The 14,820-nt window shown below is 35.7% G+C and overlaps 2 long non-coding RNA genes across 2 annotated transcripts; one reads left to right on the forward strand and one right to left on the reverse strand.

Moving 5' to 3' along the window:
• The first annotated feature begins 215 nt into the window (after positions 1-215).
• LOC129750395 (uncharacterized) lies at positions 216-828 on the forward strand. The gene is made up of 3 exons (XR_008738386.1): positions 216-526; positions 587-682; positions 775-828. It is a non-coding gene; the product is annotated as an uncharacterized LOC129750395 (long non-coding RNA).
• An 11,165-nt stretch (positions 829-11,993) lies between these two features.
• Positions 11,994-13,017, reverse strand: LOC129739761 (uncharacterized). The gene is made up of 4 exons (XR_008735960.1): positions 12,912-13,017; positions 12,565-12,845; positions 12,291-12,499; positions 11,994-12,199 (listed from the first exon to the last, which is right to left on the reverse strand). It is a non-coding gene; the product is annotated as an uncharacterized LOC129739761 (long non-coding RNA).
• Positions 13,018-14,820: the final 1,803 nt, after the last annotated feature.

Genomic DNA, 14,820 nt, shown 5'->3' on the forward strand with positions numbered 1-14,820 from the left:
TTTAAAATATTTCATAGTTGTTGAAAATACCAGAATCACGGTTTCACAATAATTTTCCTATGATTCCTATGATTTTTACACGCAGCGAAAAGTAGTACCATTGAGATAAAAAAAATGCATCTTTGATTCAAAAACCTCATGTACATTGAAACAAAATCCATTTTCCTTAATTCAAGTAAATTTTATATTGTACCGAATTTTTATTTCATTGAACCAATGTTCCAAGTTTTTGAATCAAAACATTTAAATTAAATTCAAGGAATTTTTGTTTTGACTCTGAATCAATGTAAAAATTCATTGATTTAGATGAATTTTCTTTTGAATCAAAGTATTTTTTCGTCAAACAGTCGACACATCTTCTTTAGCTACTGTTGGTGAACGGGTCGGCGAGAAGTTTTTCCGACAACCAGTCGACCATTCAATTTCTGGGAAATCTTCCTGCCGCGCAACAGTCAGACAGCACCGGAATCACAAGATCCGGCGCAGGAAAGTCTTGACGGCTAGAGGCCAAACGATAGTGGACTAGGTAAGTCTATCGAGATACATTTAATTTCAAATAAACCGTCAACCTAACAAACTTTTTCAGGGCAACCATTCATTTAATAAATCGCTTCCGATCTGGTCCAAGGAGACATCTGGCGTCGAAACCCTTCATAAGTTGTCCGCCAACAAAAATCGTTCAGTAAGTACTTTTCATGCAATGTATATAAATTAATTTAATTTTTTTTTATTGTTACATATATATGTACATTTTGTTCTCCTCTTTATTTACAGATGTGCCGGTTCAAAAGTCTTATTACAGGGAAAATCGATAATGTGAACATGAACTTACAAATGAATAAAATGTTTTAAACCATAAGTGATTTCTTTTATTTCCAATTGGACGAAAATTCATATAAAGTACTAGAATTTTTAGAAACAAAACATAGAATTGAAAAACAAATGCTTTAAAATTGAAACCCAAATACCGTTGGAATAAACGGAAATTTCATAAAATTAAACGAAAAGGCTTTTGAATCAAAAGCATTTTGTTATTTGCAACAAAGAAAAAGTTTTGATTCAAAGGAAAGCATTTCTTCGAAACAAAAGAAAATGCATTTGAATCAAAGGAATTTTTATTTGTCCCAAAATCAAAGGAAAAAATCCTTTGTTTTTGCGGCACTTTCCTTTGAAACTAATTTCTATTTTTCTGCGTGTATTGTTCCTGTGTACTTCACACAGTAAATGAAAATTACCGAGTTCGGTAATTTTTTTACCGAAATCCTAACATGTGGAGTTCGTTAAACCGTTCGGTAATTTTTCTCATGGCAGAGAAGTGACAGCTGTCAAATATTACAGACCTTTTTCGGTAAAACATTACCGAACCTCGGCTGATCATATCTAATATCATCTGTCAAATTATGACAGTTGTCAACGTGACAGTTCGCTATATTACCGAACAACCGGTATTGTTTAACCGGAAAACTATAAAAGCTCGGTAGTATATACCGAACAACCGGTAGAATTTACTGTAATACCTTTTTAAATTACCGAAAACCTGAAATTATTACCGAAATACCTGTAATTATTACCTAATTATCTAAAACTATTACCGAAATACCGTTTTTTTTTTTACCGAAAAGCTGTAAAAATTCAGTACTATTTACCGAACGACCGGTATAAGTTGCCGAAATACTTGTAACTATTACCGAAATGCCGGTAAATATTCTCCAAATGCCGGTAAATAATACCGGAATTTCAGTATTAGTTACAGAAAAATCGGTAACTTTTACCAGAAAACCGGTAATTTTTACCGAAATTTCAGTAATTTTTACCGAAATATCGGTAATATTTAACGAAAATTGTAAAATTTTCGGTAATTTTTACCGAAACCCGTAAAATGTTCGGTACTTTCAGCTTATGATGCACAGCACATTACACGAGATGATTAGAGTCTCCATAAAACATTCCAATCGAAAAATTTCTATTCTGAAGAACACATATGGACCATCTCCATCAAATCAATGTTTTCGCCTAAAACAAAAATGTCATCTCGAAATTTTCGACTCGTGTCATACTTCATGCCGACCGACAAGAAATGACACCTGTCGAAAATTTCGTTTCAGAAGTCATCTCCGCTTTATGCGAAAACATCAATTTTACAAAGCCTCTTAGGTTCAGAAGTGTTTCTCAGAGAAATTTTTTCGCTTGAAATATCTTCTGGAGACTCGAATCATCTCATATTATGCGATGTGCATCCTAAGCTGAAATTACTGAACGTTTTCCACGGCTCGGTAAAAATTGCCGAACATTTTAAATAAGGTACACCGGGGCAAGTGCAAACTCGGGGCAAGTGCAAACGATCAACTTTCCTCTGTTACAAAAAAATTAAAAAATATTTCTTCTTCTAGAAGTTGTTGTTGTTGTCCAAACCAACAATCTGACATAGATAAACTGAACTTTCTTTCAATTATTCACTAAAAACACGGCACTGTTTGATTACACACGAATTCAAGTACGTACTAGACATGAAAAGTGTGTTTTTGTTTTGCTTTTTTTGGCTACAAAAAAGGGCATTCAAATCCGATTTTTCGTCGAAAGGTGAGTGTTTGGGACTGATATTCAGGTGAAAGCAGAAAATTTATGATAAATTTTCAGTAGACCCTAAAAATTGTGAAAATAATATTCACTCCTGTCAACCCACACTGCGGGGCAAGTGCAAACGACACTACCGGGGTAAGTGCAAACGCACCTTTAAGCCATGTAACATCAGACATTTAAAAAAAATCATCTCAAAAATGGTTCAGCATTATATTAGAGTGGTCAGAAAGGGTATCCAAAGTGTTGTATCTGAAGCGGATATTCAAAATTCCGTAATGCCTTGGCAAATGAAGGTCTTTTGCTTCAAATAACAGTCAGCAAAACTCAAGTTCCAAAAATAATTAATATAGCAGAAAAACAGCAAATACATAAAAAAAAGTTTATAAAACATACCGGAACATGTATTAAATTCGTTTAAGTAACGATACACTGACGCATCTTTGAATAAGTTTGGAAATAGCATTGCGTTTGCACTTGCCCCCATAAACGGGGCAAGTGCAAACTTAGAAATTTTTACACAAAAGTGCCGTTATTTTTTACCAACATTTTTTAATTTTTCACTTTCTACGGGAATTTGTTGAGAACTATTTTAATGATGCAACGAACGATAATTGATAATTTTTGAAGATTTACATATTTTTCTAGAACATGTGAAAGTTGAACTATGGTGAAAACCGTTTGCACTTGCCCCGGTGTACCTTACATCGGGGAAATGCATTATTGAGTATTTGCAATCATGGGTAGTAAAAAATGGCTGTTGCTAGTTTTAAAAATATCAATGCCATAAAAATATTGTAAATTAATAATAAACAATTATACTTGTCAGATAATGTTTCAAACATGAGAATGATAAAAACCTCGAAAGAGTCAAAAAGCATCAAATAGACGATACACATGCTTAAAACCACAAATTCTCAAAGATATCTACTTTTAATTGACAAAATTTCGCGAGTCCATAAATAATTTTAATTCATTGTTTAGGTATATTTATGACAAAGATTAGGTACACAGACATAAAGTTCTATTACAGTCCACCAAAATTTTCGGAAGACTCAAAGTTGAAAAAACATAAAGTGTTCATTGAAAAATTCAAACATTGCGGAAATGAAAATCTCGAAGGGTTGCCCATTATTGTTCATTTTTTGCTTTTGTATTATTAGTTCAAATAAAAAATTAAAATATTTCGTAATTTGCAATCACGAACATAGTACTAAAAGCTAACATTTTTATATAGTAGTTCTAAAATAATTTCCATAATTTTCCATGTTTCCGTTTTTAAATGATTTGATAAATGTATTGATGACGGTTGTCGAGTAAAAAATATATAAATCTATACTAATCTTATACCAGAACCAACGTACATGAATCCAGTATCTACCAGACAGAAAATGTACACCTATTTATAATGTTTTTGAGACCTGTTTTACAAATATGAATCAAGCTAGCTAAATAATTGATTTATATATTGAAAGGAAACTTTCAACAGTAAGGTCATTCCCCTGCAAACTTAAGACTACTTGACAATTTATATTTGTTCGAAAACTTTGATTTGTTTTAAATACTTAATAAGCTTATCCTCACTGTTTCCTGATGTTTTCATATTTTTTACAGTTTGTGTGCAACTATTTTCATTCCATGGTACAGTTTTCTAAGGAAAATAAATTCATGGCACAGTTAATTATTATTATTATTTAACTTGGCATAAGTTGGCAGTTAAAAAATAACTAAAAATTCAACTCAACAGAAATAAAGAAACATGTATGAATATAAATTTGAAATTTGAATCGGAAACTGAAGTATGGAAGGGAACTGAATCTGAAATTTGGGTCTTAATGTGAATTTCAAATATAAAACTCAATCGGTAATCTGAATCTGAAGTTTTTATATTAACTCAAATATATAATCTAAATTTCAATAGAACTTTGAATCTGAATCTCGGTTTGAAATCGTATTATAAATCTGGATCAGAATCTTAAAATGAATCTGAAATCTGAAATCTGAATTTAAAATCTGATTCTGAAACTGAAATATGAATCTGAACCTGTAAGTAACTAGATCTGAAATCCTAATTTAAATGCGAATCTTTTTTTAAAAATTTTTGCTCAAGGACCCTCCGCTCACCCCCTCCACCAAACAGCTCAATTGAGCGGCCTGGTGTGGGCTCTTTGGGTCTTAACTTTAAAACTGAGTCGGAAATTTCAATCTGAATCTGAAAACGATATACTCATTTAAATCTAAAATCTGGATGTAAATCTAAAAGTGAACCCTAAATCTTAATATTGATCTGAAATCTGAATCAATTTGAAGTCTGAAACTGAATTTGAAAACCTGAGTCGAAAACTTTATGTTCATCTCCAATTTGGAATTGAATCGGAAATCTGAATCTGAAATATTCATCTGAATCTGAATCGTAAATCTTAATCTGAAATTTCAATTGGAATCTATGAATGAATCTGAATTAGAAATCTAAATCGCAAACTCAAACGTAGCAAGCTGTCTGCAATACAGGTTGTATACCTTTTAAATTTTAACGTTGCATTTGGTTGACGAACGAAAAAAAAATGTCGGAAACAAAGTTTCGTTGAAATAGACCTTTTCACTTATCGCTAATTGCCATTTTGGGTAAAGCTGTTGATGGTCGATTGGACGCCCAGATGCTTGGTGTGAACCTTGTCTGATTTCAGCACGTTCTGCACGGCTTGGAGAATCATCTGCCCCTCAACCAAGGCATGACGTGCACCCTGTAAGATAAATAATTGTTTAGGATATTTTAACGACAACATTTTAAAAAACTTATTAGGACACACCTTATTAAAGCGGAAAATCAAATAAGGTACATAAGGTAGTTGAACTTTCATATTCCCTAGGAAAACCTCAAGAGTTATAAGCTATTGTTCATCGTTTCTATACAAATTCGGGGCAACCAACACGTCGAACTGATTCGGGTTGCTCACCAGCTGCATTGTGGTGTTTTCAACAATTTATCTCGCTCTGAAACATTAATAAGAATTGACACGCAGTGAAGAATATTTTGAAAAGGCGAGACACTTTTCGATTGATTTAAGGATAAATAAAGATTACTATGTATGATTCAAACGTCAAGGAATGTTTTCAGGCGAATTCAAAAATAAATAATAAAGGAGGTACTTACTTTCAAACAAAGCCACCGTTGATCTTCACTGTAATTCGGGGTCGTTAGAATATCCTTCAGACAGATCTTTTTTTATCGATCTAACGTAGGATATCCTCCAGTGGAGAGCTCAGGATTAACTTCCGACAAAAAGATGGTCTCAAAATCCACCTGCACATTGGCATCAGAATCTAAAAAAAGCATGAGTAGATTTTTTTTCAAAACGTAGGCTAAAGGGCCTTGGAGATTCCGATTGGAATCCGGCACCAGCAACTGTGCCTACGATTCCTCAACCACCACCAGGTTGTGCAAACATTTGCGAATTGACTTCCAGTGGCATCGATCGCATTTGCTATTGCTGCTGGGCTAGCATGGGATTCGCTAGTCCACTCCCGAAAAAAACTAAACGATTTTAAATAAATCAAAAACTTACCGCTGTGATTCGAAGAAATTTTAAAGTTCCAGAAACCGAGTACATCTGTTCCGGACCAGTGCCATCACCAGGAATTTGCAACTTTCCTTTCATGACCACACCTGAAAGTAAACAAAAATTTAAATTAGGAAAAAAATAAACGAGTGTGCACTCTTCAATTACCGCAGGTGCTTAAGCAGCTCCCGTGGATTGTAATCCTCGACATGATGCCGAAAGAAGACGAGCAGCAGCTGGTGATCACGATATTTTCGCCAAATTTCAACTCCTTACAACCGCGATACCGAAATTTTACTGCTTGATTGAAAGCATCCCGCTCGCGCATACAGAATTGGAAACGTTTTTGCTTCTTTTTCTACAGCGCAAGCGGGATGCCACCAATGCCACTCATACATCGCGGTTATTAGAGTGAGACAGTTGCGTAGGAAACGGACGCTCGAAATTTGACGTTTGGATTGACATCGACACTGATTTACAGTTTTCGGTTGTTTTTTACCGAAAATTTACGGCAAAGCGATTTGTTTACATAAAAATTAAAGAACTTCGGTACATCATGAATCGAATTACCGAACTCGGTAAAAACAAGACGTCAGTTTGATCATTTACCGAAAATTTTCGAATTACAGGACAGTTTCTGTAAACTAAATTACCGAACTCGCATCATTCGCATCAATCCTATAATTATACCCGAGTAATTCTTTAAGATCGTGGATCTCTACCAACGACGTTTTATCTTTGTAATGCGGTCTCATGTTATCCCAGATGACCTCAAACATTCTTTCTTTGGATAATGGTCTCGATAACAATTTGCTCATTCTTTCTATTTCGGCAACGAATGCTACAAAAGTTTCACCCCTAAGTTGTTTTCTCTCGTGAATTTTTTGTTTTATACCTGTGTCTTGGTTGGGGTTTCCAAACCGTTGTTTGATTAATCTTTCAAAGGTCCACCAATCCGTGAAATCATCAACAAATGTGAAAAACCAATCAGAGGCCGAACCCTCCAGAAGCATATGAATGTCTTTGAGAAGTCGAGAATATGAAACGCCTTCTAGCTCTGCAATTTTTTTAAGTTTATACAAAAAGTTCTCAACGCTCATCGCTTTAGAATCCCCTGTAAAACGCAGTTTCCATTTCTCAACTCTATAGTTGTCTCTGCTTTCATATCTCGATCGGCGATTATTCCAATTTTCCGATCTAGACAAATTCTCCTCCGACCTATCATCTATTCCTACATCCTGTTCGTTCTGTGAAAAATTTGGTGGAAAAATTGGTTGAACTGTTTGAAAACCATGAGTTGGATTCATGTAATCCATTTTTGGCAAATATTCTCTTTGCACTGGTGGCTTTACTGTTGTGGAGTTAAATTGAACATTTGGTTCTAGGAAAGGTTTATTTAATTGACTATTATTTTGGAATTCAGGGTTGCATCTATCAATTTGATTAACTGGCTGTTCCAATAGATGTCTCATCATTCTTTCTAATCTAGCAACTTTTTGTTTAAGTTCTTCGTTTTCTAACCTGTACCTCTCATTTTCCGTTTGCCCTTGATAGAAATTCGGAAATTGTTGTGTGCTTGTAGCAAAAGTTCCTCCAACAACTGCGTTGGTATATATTCCTTCCTGATTAGCTAAATAATCAGTTCGGGTTGTTCCTGGTACAGAATAGTTAAGACCAGTAGTTAGATGCTGTTGATAATGATTTGCATTTGAAGTTTTTGGAATTGTTCCCGTGTTTCTACTGATTGGTACGGTATTTGAATTACACGTATTGATCGGTGTTCTTGTGTACAAAGTTTCTACTTCGGCTGAGGTTGTCATCCCTGATGACAGCCCTGTGTTTAGAAGACAAAATGAAGAGTTCCTCCCTAGGAGTTGATTGCCGAAGCAGTCGGCACTCGGTTGTGTTCGAGGGATTGCTGGTTGTAAATTTTCCTCTAGTATCCTTCCCTGAGTGTCCACTCTTCCCAATGAAGATTCCCTAACCCGCGCAGTGTTTTCGATAACATTGGAAGCTGTCTGTGCAGCTGAGCGAGAAAGACTTCCCAGAGGGTCTTGGCATTGTGGTTCTTGCTCGGAGCTTAGAATATTGTTTATTTGCTGTTTTGCCGGTGTGGCGGGAGGACCTATTTTGTAACGAGCCATTAAATCCGAAATATCACGAATCAAAGTTCGTCTTTCCATCTTTTCTTCTTCATTACTAAAACTACATCTTTTTGTACGAAAATAATAGTGAATAAGTCTCGATTTAATTTTTCCATCCATTTTCCGAGTTCTACCTAACTCCTTCTTAATCTCGTTAATTTTTGTGAAAATTATTAAATCTTCATCCCTGATATTGAATGATGATGCATAATTTCGGTTTTCTCTTGCATCGATTTTTAGTAAATTCCGTAAATATCTTTGTTTGCCTACCAAATCCAAATGTGCAGTTTGCTCAAGCTTATTTCTGATCCGTAATTCGTAAACTGTTTCCTCCTCATCCAAATGTTCGGCAAAAGGAAAATTTTCCATTTTAGCAACTTTACGTTTGCAAATATAAAAAGAAAAAATGTAGAATTAAATCTTAACTTCTAACTAAAATTTTATTATGTAGGCTAAAGTTAAAAGAAAAATGAAGAAATATTTAAACTAAGTTACCCAACAAAATAAGAAATAAAAAATTATGAATTTCGAGCGAGGGATTATATGAAGAAGTATTTAGAACCAAAAAGATGCTCGAATAATGCCAAAAATCTTAGTCTAACTTAAAGCGAAATTTCTTAATAATAAATAAAAAAAAAATTTCGAGTTTAACTTAAACTATATCTTAGCAACTACAAAATGTTCCGTGAACGGCAGAAAAAATAACTAAAAAAGACAATTCAAAATTTCTTCAAAATATCTCGAGCCTCTAAAACGTTGGGCGCCATGTAAGGCGAGACCTATCCTTGGAAGACTGTGCAGGTTTTGCTAACGGCTTAATGCGCCACTCCCTGAGGAGACCGTTAGCCTGGTTATGGTTTGCCCGGCCAATGAGACCCACCAAAGGGCGAGTTTTTCCTTCTTCTGCTACACTTCTCCTGAAACGACCGTTCCCCAAAAAGTCAAAAAGTACTCCGCCAAAGGCGTCAAGTGCTTCAAAAAAATCCAAAATATTAGGAAAATTTAATTGATCAACCAAAATAGATCAGGTCGGCAAAAAAGATCTGACATCGCCGCTTAGCATCAGCAGTTGAGCGTCTGCCGACCACCAATCTTAGTCGCTTTTCAAGTCCGATGTGAGTTGGAAACAACTGGAGTCCAACGTTCTCCTTAAAAAAATCCGCTGCAAAACGTGAAATGCCTTAAACAGGAAAGTTCTCAAAAAAAGATAAGGCTTCGATTTTAGGGCATTCCACCGTTTATTAAAAAAAAATCTTCCAAAGAAAATTATTTTCTCGACAAAAAACTTTATTCCATTTCGAGACTTGAACTCATGTTCTGTGGGAAGTTGGAGATTTTTATGTGGCCACTCTAACCGCTCGACCACATTAGCTGGTGGTGCTGCGGGCTGCTAGCAATCGTTCGGGTTTGGTGGAGGGGCAAAAGTCTAGTGGTCGTGCATATCCCTTACGGCATTTGCTTACAATAGGGTCAACGACCCGAAAAACTGGACACTATTCAGTACCCACCCAAATTTATGCGCATAAATATATTAAGGGAAGGGTACTTACAGCAGTTGGATGTGTTGTTGATGGAGGCGGTTTCGGTGTCGTTTTCTACCGGCTCATTTGGAGATCAGGCCGCGATTCGGAGATGTTTTGGGCGAACATGTGATGTTTTGGTGTTGCTTCCGCTCTAGCGGAACCTAGCGGTGCTGTCGCTCGATGTCGAACCCAGATGTTGTTGTGCTGGCCTTCTTCATCGAGTCTCGCGACGCTGATGGGAAACTAGTTTTTTCGGGCGTTTCCTTTTAATTTCGAATCCCGTGGTTGTTGTGGGGGAATTCGAAATTGTGTTGGGGGTTCCGGACTGTGTTGACGGAGTCCGGATTTCCGGCGGGGTTTTGCTCCGGAAAGGTTGGTCTTCGTGGTGAAGCTTGTTGTTTCGTGAGCCAGGGAAAAGTGTTGTCGCTGCGTACGTCGGGTGCTGGTCGCCTCCTTCTCGCAGGTAAACCTTTCAATGAAACCGTAAGGGATTATTGCGTGCACGTTTCCCTCCCACAAAACTTTTACCTTTTTCGCAAATCGGTTGTTGCGAATGGTTTGCGACGGTTTATTCTCACAGCCTGTCGTACGACCCTAAAATCTAGGCCAGAACCAGTTAGTGATCCCTTTCCCATGAAAAACACCTCACGTTTTACCTTCTACTTATCGAAACTCTAGCCACACACCTGACTCAATCCACGATTTCAGACCAAATGATCGAACTGCTCCAGGTCTTCAGAAAATTGCAGCCGTCTATTCATTTTTTAACCGGAACTGCGTAAAGCGAATACTTTACGAAGTTCCCCGACATATTCTCTTAACCAATTCTATTTTCCTAATAGTTCGGCTTTCTCCCGAAACTCTCTCTTCCCTTTTAACAATTCAAGTCCCGATTGTTCAAAGGGAAAGCTCGCTGCGAAGTAGAGAAAACTTGCGCTCTGATGTTTTCATCGGCGATGCAATTCCACCCAGGTGGGAGGTGGTTTGTCAGATAGTGGCAATTGAGGCGTTATAAACCTGCACTCTAAATATTTGGTGTACTGCTCGAGTGAAATGTTGGGTAGCTAATTCTAAATAACTGTAGCTTGCTACATAATTCCATACTAATTTTTCGAAAATTTGATTGGTTATTGAATGGAAATTTATATCCAATTCATACCCAATCAAATTTTCGAAGGGTAAATTATCCTAATTCCAATGAACTGATTGACTTTCGGGGTCATATGGATTCAGCGTTAACTTAATAACTCCTCGCTATTTACAGGAGCTCCTTATCGGGCCTGTCACTGACCATCAACGTTTTGCAACTCCGGTCTCCAGCAAAAGCAATAAAATCCATTGAAATTTCAGATAAATCACTCAAACATTAAAATTATAATCCTACAAAATTTGATTCTATAACTACAAACAAAATTCTAGGAAAAAATTAAATTTGACAACGAACTAGAAATATTTTACTTTTAAATATTTACAAAAAGGAGTATTTACACTGTACTAAGTATATGATCAAACTTAAAAACAATTGTGTTGGAATCATTCATTTAATGAGAAAACCAAAAAAAAAAAAAATTAATGGAAAAGTTTTAAACCACAAAAAAAAAACTATACACAAAATAAGGTACTTAAAAAAAAATATTATGAAAAACTAAGGTATAAAAAAAATATCAAAAAAACTGAATGATAACCGTTAAAATAATAGAAAAGAACTAAAAATAATGAAAATAAAAAATTATAATGAAAAATAGTAATGAAGAAGAAAAAAAAATGATGGAAAATGCAAAAAAAAATAAACTAAAAACTAAATTCAACCAGTATATACAATTTTTCAATTCTACTATTGGCTTCTGTTCAATTAAGTTTTATCAACATTACACGCAGAAAAATTTATTTTAGAAACAATAAGATTTCGAACGAAAATAATAAAATTTTTGGTTGGGAAAAAGCACAAATATATTTCTGGTTACACTGACTAAAAATATCGATTTTAATTAAACTTATCGTTTGATTTAAAATAAAATACATCCTTTTTGAAAATGATTCATGATTCTTATCAAAATAAAAAATTTTTTGGGTAAAACACATAAAAATGCCATGATTCAAAAGTATATACAAAATGTGGATCATATAATAACAGCAATCTTAAGGTTTAAAGAAATTCAGTATTCCAATTAAAATAAATTGCTTTCAAATTTATGTTTATTGATGGAATTATCGGATTTTACAAACTGGTTTTACTAATATAATTTATATTTTTTTTTTAAATCAACATGCCGGTAATGACCACAGCTTTGATTTGTTGCCTCTTTCAGCCAGCTTGCGGCCCTCAGATATCTACAGCAACAGTGCGTCCGGGACGTACTACCGGAATCTTTCGTTGGCTCTCGGGTCGTAGCATCTGAAAAATGGAAAAAAATGTTGGAATAGTTCAGTACAAACTTTGTTCTAACGGGGCAGTTTTCTGACTATTTGAAAACTTTGACACTTACCATGATAACTGCTGGCCGATGGATATATTTATTTCGTATAATAACCATATACCCAGCCAACATACCGTTCGGTGCCGTAGAATGGCTAGTCTGTGAGCTGGTGTTGTCCAGTGCATCTCCTTTAGCCGGAAGCAGGAACTGGTTCGGCCAACAACGATATGCTTCCGCCTTTTTTTCTGCCGATGAGGTTTTTGGCGGCAATGACAAACCTGGGGGCGCAAAGAAAATCGTTTTTTTTAGAGAACACGAATTACCAAAACTACAAACCATTTACCTGGAATTCTGCTTCCATTTTTTTCCTGCTGAGAAAGTTTCCGTCACACCGGGATCAATATCGATCTGCAGAATCGAGTCATCTTTTTTCCCAGCTTCAGGCAACAGTTGCAGCGGTACCTCTTCCAAATCCTCCCAAACGGTGTTGCTGTTGATAATGGCATGATTACCGAACCCGGATCATCTCCATCGGCTTCCAAGGATGGCACTGGGTGTATAACGGAAGTCAGCAGCAGTCGATGGTTTCCTGAACCAATGAAAGGCCTCAAAATCTGCCATGTTCTGAAATGAAATAAAATAAACGCTGATAAGTAGAAGGTAGAGATTTCCAAGGGTAGAAATACTTACCTTCCAAATTATTCCAGCCGGTTTCTATACTGCTGCTGATAGCCTCCTAAATGACAGTTTTTGCCATGGATATTCGTTTTTTGTTAGATTTTTTTTTCTTTTTTTCCCATATTTCAACCTATCGTTTGCAAACACACACTTATTGAAAATAACCAGGTTTTCGATTAAAAACGAACTAAATTTTGATTTCAAGTAATAAATAACGAGTGTGTATAAATAATAAAATTTTGTAATTATTTTCCATCGATTTTTTCATTGAAAAAGCTGAAAAATATGCATTGAAAGGACAAAATAAAATAACAAAACGTTTTGTTGAACTGACTCCCCATCTTTTTTCTGCGTGTACAAAATACCCGCGAGCTTATAGAGTTAAAATGAGCAACCATATTCATCCATCAATCATTCATCCCCTATCGTACCATTCAATAAAACCTCCTACTCAATATAAACACTATCTTTTCGATCATAAATCCCCAAAACTTCATCCTGATCAGTTACATCTCATCGTAGAGACCTTTTCTAACATGATCGTAAAGCTTACTAGTGACCGCAATATGTCTCACTCCAGAGACGAAATCCGGAAAAAAACGAGACGACATTGACGACACTCCTAATTTCCATGTTTCGGTTACCGAAAACCAACCTATTTGAACAGGAAATAGCGTTTTCGAATTTAAAAAAAAACTCCTAAAGGTGTCCATAATTGGTCTATGCCCAATTGTATAACGTTCACCCTATTACACATAAACTCACTCATTCAATCTCTTCCAAGCGGTACCGTTCACTCAGTCACTCACAAATCTTTCGATGGTGCTCCGTAATGTAAACAAACTAACTGTCAGTGTTCCGCGGTTTGTTAGTGCGAAAAGAGTGTAGATGGATTCTTCTCTAGAAAATTTTGGGAAACCGATGAATTTTTGGGCCAAATTCAATTGGAAAATAGGTTGGATAGCAGGTAAGTGGTTTTTCCTTAATTTAAAATGGTGAGAGGGAGAAATTTAACGTAATTAACTATGTGCGTCGATGTAAGAAGCCGGTGAAAATTGAATCGGAAAGACATGTTTAAGATGGCTTCTTTTTGTTTTCTATTTTTAAATCCTACACGCTCATTTTTTTTAAACCAATAATGACTGTTTTTCAACCGTTTTATGCTTTTTCTAAATCAACTTCGATAATTATTATTTTTTAACCGTTTTCAATTGGTGATTTTCAACCATTTTAGAAGTTCTGATCAAAACAAAGAAAATGGTTAAAATTCAATCATAAAAAATGAGAGAATGTTTGTTTTGATTTTCAAAACGAATTCAAAGTGTTTGCGAGTTTGGCAGCGTATTTAATTTCAAGTTTTTATTGCTTGTCCAATGTCGTTTCCGGGCAAGCTTATATTCGCGGAACTGAAGAGAAGATCCAAGAAGCTATCAGCTCCAGCGGAACAGATGTAAGTACCGGTTTAAAAATTTTCTTCCGTCCGATAACATAACCTTAAAATTTACGAACGTTCGGTTCTCATTAAAACCGAAAAAGAAATAGTATTTTCTTGCCAAGAGCATCAAAAACGGATGCCAAACATTATCAGCTGCCTGCTTGTTAATCAGTGGGAAAATATTTCTTTGCAGGAATCTCGACGAAGCTCTCCGAAATACGACTGGCAATTGGAGGTGTTTGATCACCAGCCCAGAAGGGATAGTTGTGAAGATGGCTCTACCTACGGGAGTTGGCCCTAGCGTCATCAGTGGAGAGGGTAACTAAAATGAAAACAATTCTTGGAGGCTCGACCAGCATTCCGATCCGATTGCGCTTTTGGGTCGGATCCTATGACAATTTGCTGGATGAAAAAGGATCAATGGTGCGTATGAGTTCATCAGTTAGTATTTAGTATCCTTTTTGTCGCAAAATTATAACCGCGTAT

Source organism: Uranotaenia lowii, chromosome 1, assembly GCF_029784155.1.
Source record: "Uranotaenia lowii strain MFRU-FL chromosome 1, ASM2978415v1, whole genome shotgun sequence".
Classification (NCBI taxonomy): domain Eukaryota; kingdom Metazoa; phylum Arthropoda; class Insecta; order Diptera; family Culicidae; genus Uranotaenia; species Uranotaenia lowii.